We start from the raw sequence: 26,355 nt of genomic DNA on the forward strand, positions 1-26,355 counted from the left end.
GACACCCAGCTCTATCTGTCCATGAAGCCAGGTAACACACACCAATTAGTTAAACTGCAGGAATGTCTTAAAGACATAAAGACCTGGATGGCCGCTAACTTTCTGCTTCTTAATTCAGATCAAACTGAGGTTATTGTACTCGGCCCTGAAAATCTTAGAAATATGGTATCTAACCAGATTCTTACTCTGGATGGCATTACCTTGGCCTCCAGTAACGCTGTGAGGAACCTTGGAGTCATTTTTGACCAGGACATGTCCTTCAACGCACATATTAAACAAATATGTAAGACTGCTTTCTTCCACTTGCGCAACATCTCTAAAATTAGAAATATCCTGTCTCGGAGTGATGCTAAAAACTAGTTCATGCATTTATTACTTTCCAGGCTGGACTACTGTAATTCTTTATTATCAGGAAGTCCTAAAAACTCGCTGAAAAGCCTTCAGTTAATCCAAATGCTGCAGCAAGAGTACTGAGGGGACTAGAAAGAGAGAGCAGATTTCTCCTGTTTGGCTTCCCTTCATTGGCTTCCTGTTAAATCCAGAATTGAATTCAAAATCCTGCTCCTCACATACAAGGTCTTAAATAATCAGGCCCTGTTAAAAGGGAGTTTTTCCTTCCCCACTGTCGCCAAAGTGCTTGCTCATAGGGGTCATATGATTGTTGGGTTTTTCTCTGAATCTATTATTGTACATCTACTGTACAATATAAAGCGCCTTGAGGCGACTGTTGTTGTGATTTCGCGCTATATAAATAAAACTGAATTGAATTGAACTTCAGAAAAAAACCCAATCAACAGCTGTAACCATATTTATACAATTTTCATGTATTTTTTTAGCGGCTCCTTGGTGGAGGAGACAGCCACCCTCAGGGCTTCCAAAGCTAGTATACTCTTACTGCTGGTCCCAAGCCTGGATAAATGAGAGGATTACATCAAGAAGGTCATATGATGTAAAAATGTGTTTGGATTCATCTGCTGTGATTCCCTCCTGGGGAAAATAAGGCAAGAGCCAAAAATATCAGATACGGTACTTTTTGTTTTTTCTTTTTAATCAAACATAACTCAGTAGCGCTCCATTTTCACCTAATGTTAATGTACAGTAAGTACTAATTGTGGGCTAGCAGAAGCTAGGAGGTTAGATAATCAAGGTGATGACTAAGTAATATTTGTAAATGACAGAGTAGCTCTTGATTCCACAGAGCTAGGTGATCAACTATTTGGCACAGCTGACAGACTTTCTTTCAGCTAATTGACCTGTTGGAGTCGTGGTTCAATAAGCCGTCCGTTTGTGAGGTGAGTCAATTTCATCAAGCAGCAGCTCATTAGCTGACTGGCTGGTTAACTGTCTCAGTAACGGAGCCAAACTCCTCCTTGAGCAGTTTGAACACGTTGTCCGAGAACTCGTCTCTCGGCCTGCCCGTGCCGTTCAGCAGGAGGTCGGGGTGGTGTGGGATGTAAGAGGACGGGCAGTGCAGCTCATTGAGAGTAAACCAGAAGGTGTCCGGACCCACCTGGATTAAGTGTCGGAACACACTGTGCAGGAAAGGGAAAGAAACACAGGAACAGGATTAGCTCTGAGCTGTGTTTTGCTTTGTATGTAATATCTATTGTATGGAAAACACCTTCCTATGATCCAAAGTGACAGACTGAACCAGTTTTGCTGGCTTTAACATGCGAACCAACAGTTTAACTATAAGCTCATTAACTCAACACTGCCTTTCTCTTCAGGTTTGTTTTTAAATCACCTCCAAGCAGGAAAATACTTAAGTATATTAAAGCATGTGTTTTTACTTGTGGCTGCTATGTTGCTACCCAAACACTTAGATCAATAATTCAGAATGATGTGAGTTATTAAAGGCTGCTTGCATACTGCATTCTGAGCTATTTTTTTAGTCATTTACTTTGTTTATTCACAGCTTCCATCTGTCCTTTACATTACTGTAGCTCTCACAGTGCACACATTTTGCATCAGCTGCCAGTGTAAAGGTGAAATGAGTTCCCTTTCAGATTCGTACACACAGTATTGGGATATCACGGCCCTACGTGTCCTGAAGACACTTCTATTCACGCCTGTAAGGCAACTGACCTGTGATGATATGCCACATATAAACTCATCATCACAGTCATTCCTCACTTTTTATGCTCTTTACCTGGCTAGGAACACTTTTGCCAAGTTGGGATTGCTAGCTATTGCTAGTTAGCTCTGTGGTGTGGCAACCTGAAGTTAGCCTAACTGCTCCTGTTGGTTTTAGCCACCACTGCTGAACTACATCTGCGTATTTCTGGAAGTTCCTTTCTCAAGGGACAAAATGAGTGAGGGTGATATTTAAATCAGGCCCACAAACTGATTTACTAAAGTTTCCAGCAAAGGGTTAAAAGTCTTATATTACAGGTAATATACGTTAAAGTCATGAATACTGGTGTCTTACCCAGAACATGCAGGAACCTGATATTCCTGAGGTATCAATTGTCAGGTCCCATGTTCCTCTCCTTCAGGGAACAAAAGCTATAGCCACAGTGCTTTGTTTCATGTTCAGTGTTCAGAGACAATGAATGACTCCTGAAGTCACATTTGTTTGTAACACCCAGCACCTCTCAAATATGATGTTAAGCATTCAATTTAAATTCAGATTTACTGATAAATCATGTCACGTGGCTATTAATGACCAACATGGCAATACAATGTCAACTGGATGGCACAGTTTTAATTTATGGCATTCTGTCTGTGTGTAACACTCACACACATTAGTAACTAAATGAAAGATGATTACTTACTACAGCGGTCCTTAATAAAGACTTACCTTAAACAGGCTTCTGCAGTCTGATGGGTTGTCTGGATCTCAGGTAGGGTAGACAGCTTCACAAACAGCATCTAGGTCTGCTTCAGCTGAGAAAACCAACACAGACATTTTTACTATATTTTATTCATATAAAATTGTAATACTTTTACCTTTTATCCAGAAATTACAACAGAAATCAACTTGAAAAAGAAAATAAAAACGAATAAAATGCAACAAAGCCAAGTTAATTTCACGGATTAATCACAGCGGCAGAATACAGTTTGAGCTCGGTGCCTGTCTTCGGGTGGATCACTCCCTGCAAATATGTTACTCATAAAACTCAGAGCATACAGTGGATGCTGGGTGGTGGATGGCTGAAACAGCAGGCAGTGGTGCAGCAGGATGTGAGGAAAGTGGGGCACGTTACATGTCCAGCTCAGGCTTGGCTCCATACATGGTTACAGTTGTGAATGCTTCTTTTCTGATTATGTCCAGTGCGTGCACATAATGACACTTTTATGGGTTAAAAACAAAAAACACGTCATAACTACCTGTGGATGCTGGCTGAGCCTCTGAAGGTTGAGTGATATGTCATTAAGCAGGTAGTCAGAGTTCTCATTGATCAGTTCCTTGAGGGAAGCGTATCCACAGACCTTATTGATGTTCCATATGGAGCTCATCGCCGCCTGGCTGACCAGCAGCGTCTCCTCACCAGCTTTCTCCAGCACAGGATACAGCCAGGTCGTCAACAAGGGACGGAAATCGCGGCCCAGCACCTCAGCACACAGGCGAAGGCCTCCAGTTGATGCACAGCTGACAGATGTTGCTGTTGAGCTGGTGGATCGTGGATGCAGATGTTGATGATGAAGGAATCACTGGAGAGAGCCGGCATCACTGTTGCATATGGAGAGGAGTCTGGATGGACTGAGCAGCTACGCAAAGAGACAAAACACATGTTAATGCACTGCTTTTTAGCCACTTTTACACATGCACTGCAGCTCTGAAGTTTTCAAAGATATTATCCATGCAAGTGAGAACGCAAATGTCTGACACAGTAACATCAGACATTAAACAGCCTTAGCCTTCCTGCTCCTGAAAGCCTGTATTATATCTGACTGTGCTCATGTAGGACAGCACAGATCAGCCTTTCTCAAAGTCAAGAGTGGGGCCAATTTAGGATCTTCACTCAAATTTAAAATACAAGGGAAACTGATGTATTTCCTTACATAAACAAAAACAACACATGCTGTTATAAAATGCTCATCCTACGCATCATATGCAAAGTGTTAAAATCAGTGTGTGATCCACCTGCCACTAAGAGATATTATTTCTCTTGGTAGATGGAAAAAATATAATCAAACTCACTGTCAGTAGCTACAACAGCACATTTGTTATAATATGATGAATCAAGCATTTAGATATTAAATAGTATTGAGGGAGACAGGATCAAATACATGAGGCATCTCGGTGGGCAGAGCCTGATTCAGTAGGGTGAATAAGGGATCTCGTCTCTCCGTACTAATGAGTGTGGTTACCTGTCATCATGTCTGGCACATAAAGACACCAGGTAGGTCCCATCATGGTTGTCACAGATATTTGCTTCTTGGGCTTCCCGTCTGGGTCCTTCAGGAGAAAATAAAAACTGTTACTAATATCAACACTTTGGTTACATTATTGTGTGGTCCACGTTCATGCGCTCACAGTGATCTGCACTGCCAGCATCCCTCACCTGCATCTTTGCCATCAATGTTGAACTTCACTGGCAGAGAGCTGGGCACTCCAGTGTTTTAAGCCGGATCCACTTGCACGCACCTTGCTGGATCATGGTGGCAGCACCTTCACCTTGTAAGGTGGACAAAGGGAAGAGAAGAACAACACGCTCACAAATGAAAGGAGCCTCATTTACAGAACCCAGTAAACCACACAAAGACTTTTCCATTTTAAAGCTGGCCAGAGTGCAACACTGTAACATGTAACACTAGAAGTTCAGATGGTTGCAGTACTTTGCTCATTTGGATCAAAAGTTTGGGGAAAATCTTTCATTAAATCAAGTGATTGTAATGCTCTTGCTTCCGTTGTGTAGTTAACCATCTATCATTTAGAGTTTCATTAGCAGCCTGATGAAATTAGCTGTGGCGTTAGCCCACTTCAGCATCCAAACAGATGACCATCTAAGGTGAATTATGCAGATCACTAGCACAGTACACAGATTACCACTTCTTATTCCACCAGACTTGTTGTTACTCATTCTAATCATGCAGTAACAACAAAGATTATCCTACTGGCTTTTTAAAATGTGCTTCTTCTATCTAGAAAAACAAAAACATGTTATCACAGGCTTTGTTTTTTCAATGACATTTGTGTTGGCTGTGTCAGTTGCAGGCAAACATTATCATAATGGTGATATTAGGAAATAGCTAAAATCAGTGCATATTAACTTGTACACTGCCTTAATGTTGCCTGCATGGATCTCTCATCAGCATATGACTGTACCCTGGATGATGATATGTGAGGCTTGAACTTGATTCGCTAACAGAAACTAATTTAGCTAGCTTAGCACACATGTCTTGTGGCAAGATATATCACCTAAATGCTTTAAGTCATGGCTGTTCTGCCAAATTCCCACCAACCTGCAACTTTGTGAGCTGACTGTTTCGGGATTTTTCTGTTTAGACAACAAAAAGAAAAGAAAAAGATCTACAGATCAGGCATTCCTTGCCTGTGGTAGTCGGTAGAATGACGTCACTGACAATGGTCTAAGTTGAAAACAAACTTTCTCAAACAAAAAAAAAACAAAACAAAACAAAAAAAAGAAGGAGTCGGCGTGTCATCTTTACCGAGCACCATACATGTTTTGCCTCACATTAAATTATTATTTTTCCTTTTCAAAAATAATTTGTCTTCAGAGAAGTCAAATATATCAAATTTGCACGAGTTCACGGCCCGGCAGGTGGCGCAGAGCACTGCCGCCCGCCCCTGGCGCTTGAAGCACAGACAGGCGATGGTTCGATTCTCACTCAATCACTCATGCCGACTCCTGTCTGGAGCTTCGCCTGCTAGGGGATTCCTGTCTGCGCAGGAATCCCGACCTTTTTTTCTTTTCTGTTTCTTTTTTCGGGGTTGGGGCCTTTATTATAAAGCTGGACTATCTCCCTTGTCATGGCTACCAACAACAACGCCAGCTGGGGAGAGCAGAGACCCGATAAGCACAGACTCATTCATCCTTTATCCACTTTCTTTTCACTGCTGCTGCTGCTGTGGGAAACGCTGGACTTGTGTGCTATGCAGTTTTGCCTTGTTGGGACCAGTCTGAATTTACACATTTGATAAGTGAAGACTGGATGTTTAGTGACCAGAGCTGGGATAATCTGGACAGAATCTGCAGCCTGCCTCTCCAAATCAGAAATGGCTTTAGATTGACGCTAGCAGACAGGCATGCATGTCTCAGGGATTACACACTAACACATTGTGATAATCACACACATTTGTATACATTTTATTCACAAGATTTAAAAAAAAAGAAAAAAGAAACCACTATACAAATGTGTTTTTGTGACAGGCTGCTAGTAACAAAGTGCTTAAAGATTTAAAATTGGTTCTTTGCCAAGTTTCTGTTATGTGCACACCATTCCTTGACTAGGCGCTTTTTAATTCTCCAATAATGTCAGTGCAAAGTGTTTACACAAACAAAAAACAAACCAATTTTAAATCTTTTTTTCAAATCGGCTTAGAAAACAGCTGCGCTTCACTAGCACACTGAGGCATTGGCAGTCTTGTCCATCCAAGGTGGCTGAGAGCATTAGGCAGGTAAGTACTGCAGATCTCTCCAGGAAAGCTACTGTGGAAATAAAAGAAATTATTTATGCTGTAAACACTGAGTTGAATAACAGAGAATTGAATAATCAAACCTTTTACTTGTAAATCTCACAAAATTTGTCTTTTGAACAAATTGTTGTTTTAGTTAACGACCTCGGGTGAAACCAACTCTGGTCAGCTGTACAGAAACGATCAAAATAAACAAACAGACTCTTCAAATGAGAAATGTCAAAGTCAAATTGAGTTTTATAGCACATTTAACACATCAACCAATGCGACTAAAGGTAATAAAAGATGTACTGCTCCAGCTGTGTATTGCTAGCTGTAGGGAGGCTTTTTATCTTGTTTACAGCATCTCTCCTGAGCAGGAAGCTCTGCCAGCCCAGCTGGGCTCTGAGCAGACGTTATAGTACGAGTGGACCAAGATGATGTGCTCCCATCACACTCCACTCGCCAAATACAGTCTCTGATACACCATAGCACACCAGCACACCGCAACCTGGTGAGGTAACAAATCACTGACAGTGAGGCAGAGACAGTGCTGATGCATTACATGACAGTGTCTGTTACAGTCAGAACTTAGCAAAGAGTTGGTGTGTGTGTGTGTGTGTGTGTGACACATAGCAGAAACTCCAGCAATCTGTAGCTCCATTACACAATATATGACTTCATCCATGTTCTACACTGGAGCTGTACGAAACTCCTCCACCATGAAGAGAACACAGATCAACAGAGTGCCAAGCACCTGGCGGTAGAGTGTTTCAGAGTTATTATGGAATTAAAAACAAGCAATATACATGTTTAATTATTATTGGGCTGAACTGTTTGGGTAGAGCAAGTTAAACTATTTAATTAACGTTTTTGCACACTGCGATGCGTTGTGTGTTACCTGGAGAGAGGTGAGGATGAGGAGAGATGATGATGAGAAGCCAGAAGTCCATGTGGAAGAACTGGCAGATCATATAAGCCATGTACGCTGGAAAGATCAGCAGAAGAGACAGAGAGAAACTGCACGGAAGTGCTTCACAAACTCCTACGGGACGGGCAGCAAAACCAGCATATGAAAAGCAGGCAGGTTGATAGCAGGCTTTGCAAACACACTTTCAGTCAGATTGATGTCAAAAAGACAAACTGCCTGTTTAGGAATGAAGAAGAAGGACAGTACACCGTAGTATTACTTAATTTATGATGTTAGCATGAGTTGTACTGATGACCATAGATAATGAATTCTGTGATAATTAACTAACTGCCCATAGTTATAATAGTTGTTTAGATCAGTAAAAATAAAACAAACAGTGGGACACAGAGTTTTCTTAAAAATAAACACATGAAAAAAGTCTTTGGTATATTATCTTAGTTGCCTCTAGATGCTCCCAGGCTAGGACTATAGGATCAGCTATCTCCAGCATGGACTGCAGGATGGAAGCAGCAACAATAAAGAGGACGATAGAGAGAGGAAGGCTCTGTGGATGACCTGCAGCTCAATGAGCCAGTTTGGACAGCAAGGATTAGCAAGGTGATAGCTTCAGTCATCCCCCTGCACAGAGAGGAAACACATTAGAGTTGACACACCACACAATTATATGCCTTGGCTTTGCATTCAAGTTGGAGATCATATACACGTTTATCCAGACTTGACCTTTGGGTATACAATGTCAATTATTTATCCTATTAGACAGTTGTGTGAAATGCAGACATCCTTAAAGAATAGTTCTAGATGTGTGTTTCCACACGAAGAGAGGTTGAAACAGACTAAACTAACACACACGTGGTGTTGTGTGTGCATGTGTGCACGTGTGTGCGCGTGAGTACAAAGCTAAAGCACGAAAATGAGTGCGAGTGTTGCGGATGGCACGTTATCTAAACACGGTGAAACAGCAAAGTCAGAGAGAAGAACAAGCACCACAGCTAGCTCTGCGAGCCTGCTGCCAGTGTGAAATGACACATTTGTGGGCGCTTCCCATGGTGCGGCATGAAAAGAAGAAAAGGAGAAGGATGGATGAGTTGGTGCTTAGCGGTGTTGTGCTAAAAAATGATCGTCTTCCAAAACGATCGCTCGTATTAAACTGCTATATAACTTGTTGGTCTATATATGTGAAAACATATATCAAATGTATCCTTCATGGATGAAATCAGTCATCTTGAGCCACAAACAACATCCTATAACAAGGTAGAAGCTGCAAAGAGTTTTGGTAGTGACTTTTATATATGCTTTATTTATCTAGTTCCAAAAATGTGGTTGACGTTAAAAAAAAAAAGTGTTGTTAGTTTTTTAAAAAGCGTAATCTGTGCAAGAGGACAGCAGATGTTGCAAGAAATCTAAGAATAGTTGTTAAAGTTATTTGAAGTGACAAAGAGGATAAGGCGTTTGTAAACCCTGTTGAGGAAGTCTATCTAGCAAGATATGTAAAGATATTGGAGATTAAAAAAAGCCCCTAGGGAACATAGGAAATAATTATTTGTCAGCAATGACTTGTTGGCAGAAGAAGAGTGGTCCTTGGTAGCCATGACAAGAAGGAGGTCCATAAATGGGGCTGGGCTGTTTGTTGCTGCAGGTAAAAGAAAAACACAGAGAAAAATGAAAATCAGGGGAAGTCCAGGCCTTGGAATTTTCACTCCAAGGTCCCCTGCCTGGACCTCCCCTAGCAGATGAACATAGAGAGGTAGGGTAGGTGAGCCTAGGCTCGAACCCGGGCCTCTATGGTACTAAGCTGCTAGCCCGCCACATGTCGCCCTGACGGGCAAACAAAGCGGGAAATTCCTCTATTTAAAGACCACAACGCGTACATCACGCACCCAGCCTTTTGGAAATGAGCTGGAGACCAGGCATTTTTGCACTCCAATACTTAGTAAATTTCACACACTCACACCTGATTTTTTCCCTGCACACCTCTTTGGTTGGGCCTGTTTCTTCCTTGGTTGATATATGTGTAACTGATACATGAGATGGCCCTTACGCTGTATGGACTGATATATAGGGTGCCTTAAAGGCCGCCTTAAAACTAAGTGTTTCCCTGAGCTTTTAATTGCGGCTTGAAAAAAGTAAAAAGAAATGAAAAAAGAGAGAGAGAGAAAAATGGAGGCAGGCTTGAGCTTCGTCTTTCACTCTGGCCTACCCTGCTGTAGCAGACGGACTACTATCAGAGACTCGAACTAGGGTCGTTAAACTCTGGAGTCCGAATGCTGGCCTCTAACGCTGTACACCACTCAGCAGGGCGAGTAAACTTTGGAAAAAAAAGGACATTATCTTTGTCCTTCAATTTTTTATTTTTTTTTTGTTATCGTTTTTCTAAATCTATTAAGCTTCTTGTGCAATATGTTCCACACAAATTACACATGGACATCTAGCTATTTTTTTATTGCATTCACAAATGGGACTGGATGTTGGACGGCTTACCAAAGCCTTCCTGCTACCCGAATCCCTGCTTGGAAACCTGCTGGCCCGGCGGCACCATGTTTCACCACACTCTTCCGCTTCAGCTGTCTTTTTTGCCTCATGGCTATACCCACACTGACCACTCCTTCAATGAAGGTAAATACAAGCAGGTCATTCTGAAAAAACACACAGCTTATCATCTTATCCTTCTACAACACCTAAAAGCACTCTGTTCATTTCTTCGCTAGATAGCCGCTAGCATACACGCTGCTGTGTTAGAGGCTTGTGCTACCTAGTTAGCCATGCTGCACACCTGTTACTCTGTATTTGTCAATGATTCGGCACTCCTTCGGTTTGTTATCCATTTTAGACAGTAATGAGATCATCTGCACACTCCACAGAGCTCCAGAGTTACTGTTCATAGCAAAAGTGTAATGCTGTCCTTGGAGATTTTCACCTAAGACTGTGAGTGTGAGTGTGTAATGGATTTCAAAGTGTTTAAGTGTTCAGAGCACTCTACAGCCTGGTAAGGTGGCAAGTTTGAAAAGAGCAGCAGAAGGTATCAGTACTGTAGTGTAACTTGTTCTTTTCCTTTCCTAACAGTGAACAGAGTGCCGATTATTATCGACAGCTACGTCCACCCGGGTGAAAGTAGGTGGGAGACCATCAGGACCCAGCTGGGTTTCCTTGGTCAGAGGTTTGGAGAAACCTCTTCCTTTTCTTCATCACAGCTGTCCTGTGCCAGATGTTCTGTTGACCCACTGAGAGAGGCGTGTTTGAGAAAGATCAGGAAGACTGAAGCTCATGGTAGGAATGAAGGAGGACCTTGTGAGCTCCACCAGCAGCTCCCTCACAAGGAACTGTTCACAAGTCCACTGCAGGCACGCCCCAGAAGATGGATAAAGGCAGCGTTTCATGAAGACACTGGAACCAATCTATCTTCATAACAGTGAGTTTTATCAACAGGTCATATGCTCTTGAGACATAGTCTGGCGATAGCGATTATACACAAATTGTGGGTGTGTTTAAATTGTAGCAGCTATGTGGTGTAGCTTATAGCAACATTACTGTGTGCTCTGGATGCTTTGTAGGTGAAGCAGCATAGTTCACTACAAAAAGCTTTCATGGTCAACATTTCTGCCTCTATAAAGCAAAAATGTATCAGGAATTCATAGATCAAACTTTATGAGTCCCTCGGGTGGGTTCAGCCTATCTGCATTTTAATCTCCTTTCCAATAAACACAGAGTGACATGATTTGAAAGTTGAAATTGTTTCCAATTAACCAACTTGTTTCATTTGAGTTTATCTGATAAAAAAATGCTGGTAAGTAAGCTTGTTGCAGTATTGGATGTAAATTGTGTATGCTGCTGAAATATCTAACAGACCAAAATATTTTCAGTGGTGAATGATATTAGGAAAACCCGTAGATCTTGTTTTCTAACTGCATTGTAAGTAGCAGACAATGAGGGATGGCGTTCAGCTGCAGTTAAAGAGGCTAATGTTTACAGCCGTACCCAAGCTGCCCCCTGCCTTTGGCCACACAGCTGTGTAAATACATTTGGCGAGGTGGCTTTTGGTCTGACTGTAGACTGAGTTTAAATGACAGTTGCACTTGCACTGGGTGACTGATCTCCATTTCCTGGACAGTAAAAGCAGGGTTCCCTTCTTGGAGTTAGTCAAGTCAGATTTTAGGGTAAGTTAAGAGGTTGTTGTCTATTATGCTAAATGCTCATGCCTCCATGGATAATGCTGCAGTTTCCCAGACATGGATTAAGCCTAGTGCTAGGCTTAAAGTTGTTTAAATGGAGGTCTTCACTGAATTATTCTTTTAATCTGGACTAGAAATAACCCATATCTGGGAAACCTTTGAAAACATCTTAGTAGGCATTATAAAAAAAAACTTGCTGAAGTGCATTTTAGAATAATTGAACATGAATTCTGTCCATGATTACTTTCAAGCAGACTTCTTCTAAATTGCAAGGGTCATAGTTGCCTCGGTCTGTCATACGTTCGATGTCTGTACTTTAGCCCAGACAGATCTGTGTAAACCACTGTGAGATATTGTATCTGTGTGCTTGTGCAAGTGTGTCTGAAACTGGGGACCTGATCATAATGTGTGTCTCCATTGAGCTACAAGAAAGTGCTTCAAGTGTTGGTTCTGGCATATAAATGAGACAGACCCAGTGAAATTAACTGGGTGATGGGTAAAAATGAACTCCTACCCACAGGAAGGCAGCAGCTCTGCTGTCTGTAGAGACAAGGTCAGAGTTTCTGACCGTCAATCATTTAGGGATGAAAAGTAATCTTTGCCTAAATGTAATAGTTGATTGCACTGCAGCACAGCTTTCTTGATGAGGAAGAGCAGCTGTGCTGTGATGTCAGCTTCAGCTGCCCAGCATGCACACCTGAAATGTTGGTGGTTTCAGTTGATGGGAAGAGAAAGCTATATCACTTTCAGCAAAACGAAAGGTGCTCATTGTCGATGTTCTTTGTTTTGTGTCTTTATGCATATATTTCTATATACCTTCCATGGTTAGACTTTATTGTTTCTCTGATGTTGCTCTGATGGCCGTGACTTTTTGATGGCGTCTTTGTTGCTGAATAGGGCTGCCACGATTAGTCGACTAGTCACGATTACAGTCACGACTGATTTAATAGTCGACGCGTGGTTTGAAGCTTTGTAAGATCACAAAAGACGCAGGAATAAGTAGTAGGATTTAAGAGTGTAATAACGGACTGAAACAGAAGATGGCAGCACTGCATGTACAAGGATGCCAGCTGCCGTTACGCTCCGAAGAAGAAGAAGAAGCAGTGTCCCAGAATTCATAGCGCGGCCCTGCTCAGTTTTCAACAATGGCGGCAGCTAGTTAGTTTTAATATTACTCTTATTAATCTTTCTGGGTCACAAATAAACGTTTAACATATTTTCAGGCGAGAATGTAGCTGTGTAAACCTCAAATATCTGCTCAGTTTATCAAGACACCGCATATTTTCAAAAGCGCTCCGACGTTTTCGGAGACGTCTGTTACCCACTAGCTCCAAAGCTAGCCGGGGGCAAGGCTCACTAGAGCCCGTGAGAACACCGGACTCCAGGCAAATCGTTTCAAACGCACCACCGTCTTTCGCTACTCAGGTTGAACATATATAAGTCAGTTAGATAACTTAAAAATGTTATTGTTTGGCCTTTTTTTTTTTTTTTAGTATTTTATTTGTTCCTGAGTAAATCGGTTTGGCTGAGATTAAAGTTATAGTTCATACACGGCCGAATAAACGTCAAGCAGACAACTGATTATCAGAAGTGTGAGATGTTCAGAATATACTCCGGTGTCCCGTTATTTTAGATAGCAAGGAGTTTATTAAACTTTACCGAAACAATCTGTAAATCTCATTAAATTTAATAAACTATCATCTTGTCTTTATTTTTAGTTAGCACATACCCTAAACCAGGGGTGCCCAATCTAGTCCTCGAGAGCTACTGTCCTGCAGCTTTTAGATGCATCCCTACTCCAACATAGCTGAATCAAATGGTTTGATGACCTCTTCAGCATGTCATCAAGTTTGGCAAAGGCCTGATAACAAGACATTCATTTGATTCAGGTGTGTTGGAACAAGGATGAATCTAAAAGCTGCAGGACAGTAGCTCTCGAGGACTAGGATTGGGCACCCCTGCCCTAAACACTTAAACTGTAAGCTAATGTTATATAAGAGCAGATGCTGCTGGTGCAATAAGCTGTACGTTTTACGTCCAATGGATGCATGATCCGATTAGTCGACTAATCGCAAAAATAATCGGTGACTAGTTGACTATCAAATAATTGTTTGTGGCAGCCCTAGTGGACTTTGATTCCAAGTTAATACTAGCTAGTGTTTCTCACTGGTTTTTGGGCGGTGGAGTAAAAGGGATTGGTTGCTGGCTGTTTGTAATGTTAGCCTTGTCTTTGCTTTCTTACAGGCAGGATAAAGACATGGTGATAAATGAGTGTGTGGGCCGTCTGCTGAGGACCAGGAGCTCAGGACACTCAGACGGGGGCGTCGCAGCAGGAGTCACCGCGCACCACAATCCTCTGCTGTTCTGAGATGTCACACTCCTGCCTGCACATAGAAACCACAGTGAAGTCAAAGTTCCACCTGCACCTCCACCTGTTCTTGCAACAGCATGAACACTGACAGAGGTGAGACAGCAGAAGAGTTTTGTCTATTTTTGTTTTGTTTTGTTTTTACTAAGTTAAGGAATTAAGTGAAGAAGAGTGATTAAATAAATTGTTCTTGCAGTTTTGATTTAATGATTGTGTTTAGGATTATTTCAGAAACATGTTTAGAGGATCTTTGTAAGCCTGTATTTCCTTTAAAAGAAGGGAAGCACTTCTTCATTCTACAGAAAAGGTGACACATTACAGATGACTTCATAAAAACCACAGTGAGCCAGTTGGATAAACAGCAGCCTAATCAGACTTCTGCAGAGTCTCAAAGTTTTTTTGGAGTCTGCTTCTTGTGTCCAACAGGACGAATTCTGTCCATAAACAAAGGATTTGAAAATGTACCCATTTTTGTTTTCGTTTTACTTTTGCTGATCTGACACCACTTGTGCCAAAAATCCGGACAAATGTCATTTGACCAAGGAGCAAATCTGAGCCAATAGACTGATCATTTTTTTTCACGTGGCGTCTCATCAGAGGACACTTTTCCTTTTCCAAGCTCCTGTAGAACTGGCAGAAAAATCCTGGAAGCGCTGTCTGAATTCTGTTTCGAGACATGTAATCACAGACACATATTTCCCTTTTTTAGCAGAAAGGTTGGCCTGTGGATAAGCAGTTCTGGTCTTGGACAGTGTGGGGAAGTGCACAACGTTGAAGTTGCGCAGTTGTGTCTTAAAGAGATTGAGCTTCACACAAAATGCTTTCATGTGCGCATAAAGTTGTGGTACAAGCTGCTCTTTCCCTTGTAGGCTCTTGTTCAGGGTGGTTAAATGATCAGTAAGATCATCTAAAAATGCAAGGTCTGCCAACCATAGAGGGTCATTCAGCTCATGAAGAGGTCGGTCCTTCTCTTTCAAAAATGGTCAATTTCTGATCTCAGGGAGTAAAGACGCTTCAGCACGGCACCGCGGCTTAGCCAGCGCGCCTCCGAGTGGTAGAGTAGATCCCCATATTCAGCATCCGCATCAGAAAGGAAAGCCTGAAGTTCTCCGTGGTACAGTCCACTTGCTCGAATTATGTTGACAGTTTTTACAATAGTGTTCATTACATCTCCAAGATTGACTGTCTTGGCACAAAGGGCTTCTTGGTGAACAGTACGGTGCATTTCAACAGCCTCACCTCCAGCCTCTTTCACCTCAGCGCACATCGTAGACGCATTCCTTTGTGTGCACCCGCCATAGCTGGAGCCCCGTCTGTTGTATCTTCACACAGCTTGTCCCATTTAAGTCCCATTTGTCAATTGAGTCTGACACAGCTTCAAAAGTATCCATACCTGTTGTTGTGCCTTTTAGACTCTTAAGATCGAGCAGCTCCTCTGTAACTCCACGTCTTGCGAGGAGTTGGGCCACCTCATAGCTGGCTATTGTAGCTTTTCCTGGACTTTTTGAGCACAAAAAAATACTGTTGCTGACCCTGCAGGACAGCTACCATTTGCTTTACTTTCTGCTCTCGCTCAGCACCGTGTAGGATGCATAGACCTGATGTTTGGTTTCATAATGAGTCGTACATTACACTCTTTCATAACTGCCACAGTTTCAGTGCAGATAAAACAGACCTTCCCCTTGATTCTTTGAAGAAATATTCACTCTCCCACCGTGTCTGAAATTTTCTGCACTCACTTTCTACCTTTCGCTTCTTTGGTTCTGCCATGTTCAGTAACTTGGGGTAAATTTCTTCTAGGATTGTCCTTTTGGTGGAGCAACTGCCTTGATCAACAGCAGCTCCCCCTGGTGTTAGAACTAAGAAGTGCCATACACTCAAGCAAAAGTTGAAGTGCGGGCCAATTAAAAATGGACCGCGGGCCGTAGTTTGGACACCCCTGCTATAGACATTAGCACACACTCCAACAGGTTTTCATCCTCTAGAGTCACTTGGATGACACTGAAAACACTACGTCCAGATAAACTCCGTGTATATAGTGTATTATCTTACAAAAAATACAAACAAATATAAAACAAGTATTTTATTTTCTAAATGTAATGCTTCCTTTTAGGAGGAAGGTGGAGGCGCAGCTCCAGCAGAGCAACACCAGAGGTGTGTGGAGAGACTGAACACCATCACTGGACGGAGCACTGTGAGCGGAGGGGGTCCAGAGTCTGGAGACCAGGTTCTGGCTAACAGATTGAACCAGTTGTTTAACAGGTTTGATTCAGTAGCCCTTCCCTCCCCCATCCACCAGAGCTCGTCACACCTCTCTGCAACCCCCCACAGCACCGGGGACATGAAATGCACCTCACCTGTCCCCCTTTTCCTTCAACCACTCTACTGGGTCTAAGTCGTCTCCACCTGCTACGGCGGCTGAGATCCTTTGGGGTGAACAGGACAGTCCTAAGGACATTTTATGACACTGTGGTGGCGTCTGCTATTTTCTATGCTGTGGTCTGCTGGAGTGGTGGAATGGCAGAGAGGGACGGGGGGAAACTCAACAAGCTGGTCAGGAGGGCCAGCTCTGTCCTGGACTGTCCGCTGAAGTCCATCGAGCAGGTTGGGGAGGAGAGGATGTTGTCTAAGCTAACATCCATCATGGACAACACCTCCCACCCCCTGCATGAGACTGTACGAGCACTGAGCAGCTCCTTCAGCAGTGGACTTTTACGCCCACAGTGTAGGAAGGAGCGCTACCGCAGGTCATTCTTACCAGCAGCTGTCAGACTCTATAATGCAGCTTAACATTCCTTTGGTCATCTTACTCACCAGCTTGTTAGTTTACTCTACATTTTATACATATCTCCGTACAATTTTCTCAATTTTCTATACATATTCTGGACATTGTTACCTGTATATACGAACTTTGGTTGCTTACGTTCATAGGACCACCCTGTGTCTTCCTTTTATATTTTATTTTCCCTTGCTGTAAGAGCTCTGTAACACCAAATTTTATAATCAGTGGGATTATAAGGTTTATTCTATTCTATTTTTTTTATTGTTTGTATTTTATTTGTATTTTCCTTCTGCTATCTGTACCTGAGCTGAGGAAAAAATTTCCCCGCCGTGGGATCATAAAGTCTTATCTCATCTAACAGAATGAACCTTTTGGGATTTAGTTACCTGGATGATTGAGCATGCATCAAGACATAACTGGACCCAGTTTGCACTTTTGTTTGTAGGGAGTGACACCACGGTGTAAGAAATCTTCACTTTTTGTTCCAGTTTCATACATAAACACCCTCATCCTTATACAAAATATTATACTCGCTTCAAAAATAGTAAATCTAGCAACATCTGTGTCTGAAACACAACATTTCTAATATGATTAGATCAAATTTCCACTTTCCTGAAAAGAGAGTGACACGTCCAGTTGTATAAAAACCTTTTTCTACAGACATTAGCACACACTCCAGCAGCTTTTCATCCCTTTGAACCCAAAAGTCATTGCTCAGGACCCCAAACTTTCTAATGTAATGCTTCCTTTGATGAGAACAATGTTTTCACTTTATGAAATGCAGTTGCACAAACCTGAGCTATGCTATTTTCATCTGGAATGGCTTATTCTTTGAAAGGTTTTTCTACTCGTATATTATCCATCTGACCTGATAAACTTGGACACAGAATCACAGTCTAAGATTACAATATACAGGAGTGATTGTTAGTAAAAGTGGGTTTCTGCATACCTGTGTAGATATTTCCTCAACATCAGAAGTAATTTACAATGAATGATTCTGTTGGGTTTAAGTCAACCGTGCTGGTAAACAGAAACTGTTACTGAAAGCAAACACACAGACACCTCAGTACGTTTTACTTGCAGGGGAGCGTCGGAGAGCAGAGCTGCCACTCGCCTGTCCAAGCAACTCCAACTCCTCTGCGTCCGCCTCACTCTTTTATTGACAACAGAGGTTACACACAATTCACTTAACCACGTGACGGTTAAGACATGCATATGTGTGTGTGTGTGTGTGCGTGTGTCTTCCTGACACCATACAAGGCATGATATCAATCAAATATTTTTGAAAGGAAAAATAATAATTTTAATGTGAGGCAAAACATGTATGGTGCTCGGTAAAGATGACACGCCGACTCACTTCTTCTTTTTTTGTTTTTTTTTTGTTTGAGAAAGTTTGTTTTCATATTAAACCAATGTCATGACGTCAAATGTGTAAAATTCAAGGCTGGTCCTTAAAAGCTCCCAACAAGGCAAAAACTGCAAAGCCACACAAGTCCCAGCGTCAGCAGCAGCTATGAAAAGAAAGTGGAGAAAGGATGAATGAGTCTGTGCTTATCGGCTATCGGCTCTCTGCTCTCCCCAAGCTGCGTTGTTGTTGGTAGCCATGACAAGGAGATAGTCCCAGCTTTATAAATAAAGGCCCCAACACCCCAAAAAAGAAAAAAAGAAAGAAAAAAAACTCGGGATTCCCTGCGCAGACCAGGAATCCCGCTAGCAGGCCGAAGCTACAGAGATGATTTTGACCGAGTGAGACTCGAACCATCGACGGTCTGTGCTTCAACCTGCCAGGGGCGCGCAAGTGCTCTGCGCCACCTGCCGGGCCGTGGAATCGTGCAATTTGATATATTTGACTTCTCTGAAGACAAATTATTTTTGAAAAGGAAAAATAATAATTTTAATGTGAGGCAAAACATGTATGGTGCTCGGTAAAGATGACACGCCGACTCACTTCTTCTTTTTTTGTTTTTGTTTTTTTGTTTGAGAAAGTTTGTTTTCATATTAACCAGTGTCAGTGACGTCATTCTACCCGACTACCACAGGTAAGGAAAAGCCTGAATCTGTAGATCTTTTTCTTTTCTTTTTGTTGTCTAAAACAGAAAAATCCCGAAACAGTCAGCTCACAAAGTTGCAGGTTGGTGGGAATTTGGCAGAACAGCCAATGACTTAAAGCATTTAGGTGCATATATCTTGCCACAAGACATGTGTGCTAAGCTAGCTAAATTAGTTCTGTTAGCGAATCAAGTTCAAGCTCCTCACATATCATCATCCAGGGTACAGTCATATGCTGATGAGGAGATCCCATGCAGGCAACATTAAGGCAGTGTAACAAGTTAAATATGCACTGATTTTAAGCTATTTCCTAATATCTAACCATTATGATAAATGTTGCCTGCAACTGACACAGCCAACACAAATGTCATTGAAAAAAACAAAAGCCTGTGATAACATGTTTTTGTTTTTCTAGAATAGAAGAAGCACATTTTAAAAAGCCAGTAGGAATAAATCTTTGTTGTTACTGCATGATTAGAATGAAGTAACAACAAGTCTGGCTGGAATAAGAAGTGGTAATCTGTGTACTGTGCTAGTGATCTGCATAATTCACCTTAGATGGTCATCTGTTTGGATGGCTGAAGTGGGCTAACGCCACAGCTAATTTCATCAGGCTGCTAATGAAACATCTAAAATGATAGATGGTTAACTACACAACGAAGCAAGAGCATTACAATCACTTGATTTAATGAAAGATTTTCCCCCAAACTTTTGATCCAAATGAGCAAAGTACTGCAACCATCTGAACCTTCTAGGTGTTACATGTTACAGTGTTGCACTCTGGCCAGCTTTAAAAATGGAAAAGTCTTTGTGTGGTTTACTGGGTTCTGTAAATGAGGCTCCTTTCATTTGTGAGCGTGTTGTTCTTCTCTTCCCTTTTGTCCACCCTTACAAGGTGAAGGTGCTGCCCACCCATGATGCCAGCAAGGTGCGTGCAAGTGGATCCGGCCTTAAACCACTGGAGTGCCCAGCTCTCTGCCAGTGAAGTTCAACATTGATGGCAAAGATGCAGGTGAGGGACTGCTGGCAGTGCAGATCACTGTGAGCGCATGAACGTGGACCACACAATAATGTAACCAAAGTGTTGATATTTAGGTAACAGTTTTTTTTTCTCCTGAAGGACCCAGACGGGAAGCCCAAGAAGCAAATATCTGTGACAACCATGATGGGACCTACCTGGTGTCTTATGTGCCAGACATGACTGACAGGTACACCACACTCATTAAGTACGGAGGAGACGAGATCCCTATTCACCCTACTGAATCAGGGCTCTGCCCACCCGAGATGCCTCACTGTATTTGATCCTGTCTCCCTCAATACTATTTAATATCTAAATGCTTGATTCATCATATTATAACAAATGTGCTGTTGTAGCTACTGACAGTGAGTTTGATTATATTTTTCCATCTACCAAAGAGAAATAATATCTCTTAGTGGCAGGTGGATCACACACTGATTTTAACACTTTGCATATGACTGCGTAGGATGAGCATTTTATAACAGCATGTGTTGTTTTTGTTTATGTAAGGAAATACATCAGTTTCCCTTGTATTTTAAATTTGAGTGAAGATCCTAAATTGGCCCACTCTTGACTTTGAGAAAGGCTGATCTGTGCTGTCCCCACATGAGCACAGTCAGATATAATACAGGCTTTCAGGAGCAGGAAGGCTAAAGGCTGTTTAATGTCTGATGTAACTGTGTCAGACATTTGCGTTCTCACTTGCATGGATAATATCTTGAAAACTTCAGAGCTGCAGTGCATGTGTAAAAGTGGCTAAAAAGCAGTGCATTAACATGTGTTTTGTCTCTTTGCGTAGCTGCTCAGTCATCCAGACTCCTCTCCATATGCAACAGTGATGCCGGCTCTCTCCAAGTGATTCCTTCATCATCAACATCTGCATCCACGATCCACCAGCTCAACAGCAACATCTGTCAGCTGTGCATCCAACTGGAGGCCTTCGCCTGCTGTGCTGAGGCGCTGGGCCGCGATTTCCGTCCCTTGTTGACGACCTGGCTGTATCCTGTGCTGGAGAAAGCTGGTGAGGAGACGCTGCTGGTCAGCCAGGCGGCGCTGAGCTCCATATGGAACATCAATAAGGTCTGTGGATACGCTTCCCTCAAGGAACTGATCAATGAGAACTCTGACTACCTGCTTAATGACATATCACTCAACCTTCAGAGGCTCAGCCAGCATCCACAGGTAGTTATGACGTGTTTTTTGTTTTTAACCCAAAATGGACACAGAAATAACTGCTGGAGGGTTTACCCGATTTCCTCCTTGATCTACTTAAGCCTGTGCTGCCTGAGCTGTACTGTATTTCATTATATCCTGTCTTGTTGGCCAGGCTCACCGGTGTTGACAGTTCTGTTGACTCACTCTGACTGCAGCCTGCTGGTCGGGACATGGTTCAGGATCTGGATCTCAGCTACGAGCGCACAGCTGCTCTTTTCTGCTCCGCGCTGCACGCGCTCATGAAGGCACTGGGTAGATTTCAACAGTGATGTCAGCTTGAGTCTCACGTATACTGGGAGTCAAAGAGGACAAGAAGAAAATGTGACTCATTGCATGCACTGCCACAATTTTATGTTGCTTAACTTTATGTTTTCTGCAGTGCCTTTCAAAATTTCTATCAAGGAGTACGTTTCAGGATATATAACTTCACTCGTTATCAAATTATCAGTATCTTTGGAAACATTTAATACGTCGTGATGGTTTAAATGCTGAGTCGTTTTCTGTTGTAGAATAATATTCATAATATATTTATACAGCGGCACTATACGTGTTTGCAGTTTAACAAGCCCTCACAGTAAAAATGTATGAATTAATGTTACTGATGGCTCTTTTCAAAAACATCAGCGTCTGTGTCACACTGATTTTGATCAACTGACTTATTTTATTGTAATCAACCTATTTTGATATTGTTGTCTTGTTTTTCCTTTAGCGAGTGGTTTCCTTCCACTTGTAGCAGGACCAGTACGTCTGCCAGCTCCAGGAAAAGCTCCGGTGACCAGGAAGACCTCAGCATTCGCCAATTCCTGCTGAATTACCGCAAACAGAAAGAATGACAGAGGGCATTGGAATAGAGGATGATTATAACACTGAAGACAGAGGTAATAGGTCTGTCTAAGGGCCAGTGGAATATAAGCTATAGTTGTAGTGGTGGTTATATTAGATTCAGAGTGTAGAGGAGATGGATCATTGTAATTAAGAGTCATAGAAATCTGAACCTCACTGCTAAACTGGCGGTCTAACTGTACATGTGCTCCATTGCAGAGGTCCCTCCCACTGAGTGTGAGGATGTTGAGATGCTGGTAGTCCTGATGTGAAAGCAGAGCTTCCCTCCCACCTCAGCATCACTAAGGATGTTATGGAGCGCTGCATTCATCTGCTGTCTGATCCCAGCCTCAGGCTCCGACTCAAGGTAGTTTTATGTAGAGTCAACTGTTGGACTAGTAACAATAATCATTCTTGTGAGGGTAGGACTGCCAGCGTTGGTACAATTCATCCTGTCAGAACTGTGTGGATGACTGTTCACTGGTGTATGCTCATCAAGGAAAACATTCAGTCTGGTCCAGGAGTGAAACAGAAATAAGTCTGTGCTGAAGTCGTGCCTGCTCAGGAGTTTGGGCTCTCAATGAAGACCTCAGTAATTAGTTTCAGCTCACATTTATCAGGATCAAACAGAGATAATTGTTAGGTGTGTGTGCGTCTTTGTCTTTAGGTACTGGACGTGCTGGAGTTGTGCGTTCAGGTGCTGAGTGAGAGGGAAATGAACTGCTGCCTATGGCTCATCGCTGCTGGCCAGCACTCCTGCAGAGACTCACAGCCGATGACCCATTAGCAGTCCTCAGAGCCTTCAGGGTAAGTAAAACAAACCTCTCTTTTCATTACGTGAGTCAAAATTATTCAAGTCGTCTTTAGTTTTTTTAAACTCTTAATAGTGAAAGAATCAAAGATTGTTCCAACAACAGTCTTATTTCATTCAGAAATAGTTCTATATTTTTTGGGGGGTTGTTGTGAAGCTCTTTAATCTTATCTTATCTTATCTTATCTATCTTATCTTATCTTATCTTATCTTATCTTATCAAAGCCTATTTGATCACAGGGCTGTAACTTTCTTGTAGGAATAAACTTTATGATTCTTCTTAATTGAATGAGTTATAGTCAGCTTTCTTCCTGTGAGTGAGACAACAGCAATACAAGTTTGTGTCTGTACATTAGTACAGAGATGAAGATGTCTCTATGCTAAGGTTAACAATTAGGTTGTTAGCCTGATTTGACATTAAAGCTGTGTGTGGGGAGATGAGTCGTCAGAAAAAAGCCAAAAAGTCAAAGAACTCATTGAAGCTCCTTCACCACCGGGTGGTGGTGAATGAAAATCAACCATTGGTATCACAGCATAAATCAGGGCATCTCTGTTTTATTATAAAAACCTTAAACTGTGAAACAGTTCAGCATCCTAAACACGTGACGTGATGTTGTTGCTAAAAATGCCTCTTCACTGTGGCAGCTCTGTCATTAAACATTTTAAACATGACTTTGATGATACGGACCACAGCCAGCTGTGCCAGCAGGATGCTGCTCAGGTCCAAACTGCACACACAGCTACGACTGCAAGCAGCTCTTCTTATACCCAACTGAGAAAAACGTGATTGTTCAATCAGCGAATGCAAAGCCATTTAATTGATAAGCTCAGAGAAGTTGTTGTTGTTATTTTTGTTTACTTTGTGCTCAAAATACGTCCATTAGCATGTTAAAATATTCAATATTCACTCCCACTGAGGTTCATCGCTGACAGAGGAAAAGAGTCACAAAGGTGACAGAGCTGTCTGCAGCCTTTCCAGAGCCAGTTACATCTAACAGTGACAAGGACTGCAGTGTAAAGACAATTGTTTCATTTTGTAAGAAATCAGGTTGTTTGTGAAACTGTTCCTTTAACATAGCTTACGGCACTTTGTGTACAGCAAACTCTCTCATACAGTATAGTGTGCAGATAAACAGGCACGATACACGTTGTGTGTTTGAGATGCTCTTTGTGATTATTCTGTGAAGTGGGTTTCAGTATGTCTGTGGCTTCAGTTCACAGTGGGTGGGACAAGGAAGGGTTTAAAAAGGAGATTAACCAGCAGTGGTATCTTTACCCCATATTATTCGGAACCAGGATCATATTTTTAAAGGATTTGTTCTTTTGGATATAAAAGTGTCATTATGTGCACGCACTGGACATAATCAGAAAAGAAGCATTCACAACTGTAACCATGTATGGAGCCAAGCCTGGAGCTGGACATGTAACGTGCCCCACTTTCCTCACATCCTGCTGCACCACTGCCTGCTGTTTCAGCCCATCCACCACCCAGCATCCACCTGTATGCTCCTGGAGTTTATGAGTAACATATTTGCAGGGAGTGATCCACCCGAAGACCAGGCACCGAGCTCAAACTGTATTCTGCTGCTGTGATTAATCCGTGAAATTAACTTGGCTTTGTTGCATTTTATTCGTTTTTATTTTCTTTTTCAAGTGATTTCTGTTGTAATTTCTGGATAAAAGGTAAAAGTATTACAATTTTTATATGAATAAAATATAGTAAAAATGTCCTGTGTTTGGTTTTCTCAGCTGAAGCAGACCTAGATGCTGTTTGTGAAGCCTGTCTACCCTACCTGAGATCCAGACAACCATCAGACTGCAAGAAGCCTGTTTAAGGTAAGTCTTTATTAAGGACCGCTGTAGTAAGTAACTCAATCTTTCATTTAGTTACTAATGTGTGTGAGTGTTACACACAGACAGAATGCCATAAATTAAAACTGTGCCATCCAGTTGACATTGTATTGCCATGTTGGTCATTAATAGCCACGTGACATGATTATCAGTAAAATCTGAATTTAAATTGAATGCTTAACATCATATTTGGAGAGGTGCTGGGTGTTACACAACAAAATGTGACTTCAGGAGTCATTCATTGTCTCTGAACACTGAACATGAAACAAAGCACTGTGGCTATAGCTTTTGTTCCCTGAAGGAGAGGAACATGGGACCTGACAATTGAATACCTCAGGAATAATCAGGTTCCTGCATGTTCTGGGTAAAGACACCAGTATTCATGACTTTAACGTATATTACCTGTAATATAAGACTTTTAACCCTTTGCTGGAAACTTTAGTAAATCAGTTTGTGGGCCTGATTTAAATATCACCCTCACTCATTTTGTCCCTTGAGAAAGGAACTTCCAGAAATACGCAGATGTAGTTCAGCAGTGGTGGCTAAAACCAACAGGAGCAGTTAGGCTAACTTCAGGTTGCCACACCACAGAGCTAACTAGCAATAGCTAGCAATCCCAACTTGGCAAAAGTGTTCCTAGCCAGGTAAAGAGCATAAAAAGTGGGAATGACTGTGATGATGAGTTATATGTGGCATATCATCACAGGTCAGTTGCCTTACAGGCGTGAATAGAAGTGTCTTCAGGACACGTAGGGCCGTGATATCCCAATACTGTGTGTACGAATCTGAAAGGGAACTCATTTCACCTTTACACTGGCAGCTGATGCAAAATGTGTGCACTGTGAGAGCTACAGTAATGTAAAGGACAGATGGAAGCTGTGAATAAACAAAGTAAATGAATAAAAAAATAGCTCAGAATGCAGTATGCAAGCAGCCTTTAATAACTCACATCATTCTGAATTATTGATCTAAGTGTTTGGGTAGCAACATAGCAGCCACAAGTAAAACACATGCTTTAATATACTTAAGTATTTTCCTGCTTGGAGGTGATTTAAAAAACAAACCTGAAGAGAAAGGCAGTGTTGAGTTAATGAGCTTATAGTTAAACTGTTGGTTCGCATGTTAAAGCCAGCAAAACTGGTTCAGTCTGTCACTTTGGATCATAGGAAGGTGTTTTCCATACAATAGATATTACATACAAAGCAAAACACAGCTCAGAGCTAATCCTGTTCCTGTGTTTTTTCCCTTTCCTGCACAGTGTGTTCCGACACTTAATCCAGGTGGTCCGGACACCTTCTGGTTTACTCTCAATGAGCTGCACTGCCCGTCCTCTTACATCCCACACCACCCTGACCTCCTGCCGGTGCAGCTGAACGGCACGGGCAGGCGAGAGACGAGTTCTCGGACAACGTGTTCAAACTGCTCAAGGAGGAGTTTGGCTCCGTTACTGAGACAGTTAACCAGCCAGTCAGCTAATGAGCTGCTGCTTGATGAAATTGACTCACCTCACAAACGGACGGCTTATTGAACCACGACTCCAACAGGTCAATTAGCTGAAAGAAATCTGTCAGCTGTGCCAAATAGTTGATCACCTAGCTCTGTGGAATCAAGAGCTACGCTGTCATTTACAAAATGTTACTTAGTCATCACCGTTGATTATCTAACCTCCTAGCTTCTGCTAGCACACAATTAGTACTTACTGTACATTAACATTAGGTAAAAGGAGCGCTACTGAGTTATGTTTGATTAAAAAGAGAAA

General features: G+C 42.0%; 2 long non-coding RNA genes across 2 annotated transcripts; both read left to right on the plus strand.

The window, feature by feature from the left end:
* The first annotated feature begins 10,703 nt into the window (after positions 1-10,703).
* Positions 10,704-16,204, plus strand: LOC112845647 (uncharacterized). Its single transcript, XR_003218514.1, has 3 exons — positions 10,704-10,920; positions 13,925-14,144; positions 16,162-16,204. It is a non-coding gene; the product is annotated as an uncharacterized LOC112845647 (long non-coding RNA).
* Positions 16,205-19,766: 3,562 nt separating this feature from the next.
* On the plus strand, positions 19,767-24,530 carry LOC112845648 (uncharacterized). Its single transcript, XR_003218515.1, has 3 exons — positions 19,767-19,891; positions 20,000-20,087; positions 24,495-24,530. It is a non-coding gene; the product is annotated as an uncharacterized LOC112845648 (long non-coding RNA).
* The last annotated feature ends 1,825 nt before the right edge of the window (positions 24,531-26,355 follow it).

Source organism: Oreochromis niloticus, unplaced genomic scaffold (assembly GCF_001858045.2).
Source record: "Oreochromis niloticus isolate F11D_XX unplaced genomic scaffold, O_niloticus_UMD_NMBU tig00008377_pilon, whole genome shotgun sequence".
In the NCBI taxonomy this organism is placed as follows: Eukaryota; Metazoa; Chordata; class Actinopteri; order Cichliformes; family Cichlidae; genus Oreochromis; species Oreochromis niloticus.